The following is a 1,218-nucleotide window of genomic DNA, read 5'->3' as shown; positions in this document are numbered from 1 at the left end:
CTTTGGTCTGGGATGTTAAATACGGTCAGTATAGGTGTATTTATACATGTATTGTAATCTGTTGATGACTATATATATAAAGCTGATCACGTGGTGGAGAGACACCACGAAACCCTAAACCTATTCTCAAACTTGGTATCAGAGCCGTGCCGATCTCGGCTCTCTCTCTTCTCTCGCAAGCCGCAGCCGCTGCCGCCGCCATGAGCTCCTCCGCGCAAACCTCCATGGCCCTTGGCCCTCTCCTCGCACCGCCCAATGCCACCACTATCGCCACTGTCACCACCTCCGTTCCGCTACCGGCAGTGCGTCTCAATCGGAGCAATTTCATGATGTGGCGCACCCTCTCGCTCCCCAATCTCTCTGGGGCGGGACTTCACGGCTACCTTGATGGCACCACGGCTGTGTCGGCGAAGACCATCGTCGAAGGCACCGGTGACGCTGCAGTCACCGTGGCAAACCCCGCCTATGCTGCGTGGTGGACACAGGACCAACGGGTCCTAGGGCTACTCCTCTCGTCCATGGACGAGGACATCGCCTGCCAGATGATCGGCAGGACTACGGCCGCCGTGGTGTGGGATGCAGTCCACGCCATGTTTGGCGCCCAGAACCGTGCCAATATTCGGCACATCCGTCGGCAGATTCAATCTCTGAGGAAGAACGACATGACCGGCGACGAGTACATGAACAAGGTCAAGGTCTTGGCGGACACCATGGCCGCCGCCGGATCACCCCTCAGGGACGATGAGGTCATCGACTACATGATCACCGGGTTGGGCTCCGACTTCAACCCCCTCGCGGCCTCCACGATCCGCGACAACCGCGTTGACTCCCTCGCGAACTTCTACTCGCACGTGCTCAGTTTTGAGTCGCTCTGTGCGGGTCAGACCCAGACCGATGACTGGTCCTCCTCTGCAAATGTCGTGTCACGCCCTGGCTCCTTCCCCACCGCCGGCCAGCCGTCGCAGCAACGCCCCTACGATAACAACCCTGGGCGCCCCGGCAATGGTCAAGGCGGTGGTGGTGATCGCCGCCAGAACAACGGCGGCAGCAACAACTACGGTGGGGGCAGCAACAACAACCGCTCCAACGACAACTACGGTGGGGGCGATCGCCGCCAGAACAACGGCGGCGGCAACGGCCGCAAAAAGCAGCGCCCACAATGCCAGCTGTGCACCTACTGGGGGCATGAGGCGAGCGACTGCCGCAACCACTTCAACC

The 1,218-nt window shown here is 60.1% G+C and overlaps 1 non-coding gene across 1 annotated transcript; it reads left to right on the top strand.

The window, feature by feature from the left end:
- Nucleotides 1–728: 728 nt before the first annotated feature.
- LOC124668802 lies at nt 729–867 on the top strand. Its single transcript, XR_006991882.1, has one exon. It is a non-coding gene; the product is annotated as a small nucleolar RNA Z247 (small nucleolar RNA).
- The last annotated feature ends 351 nt before the right edge of the window (nt 868–1,218 follow it).

The sequence above is a fragment of the Lolium rigidum genome, chromosome 6 (genome assembly GCF_022539505.1).
Source record: "Lolium rigidum isolate FL_2022 chromosome 6, APGP_CSIRO_Lrig_0.1, whole genome shotgun sequence".
Classification (NCBI taxonomy): Eukaryota; Viridiplantae; Streptophyta; class Magnoliopsida; order Poales; family Poaceae; genus Lolium; species Lolium rigidum.
The sequence above is the reverse complement of the archived record's forward strand: the minus strand, read 5'-3'. Positions and strand labels throughout refer to the sequence as shown.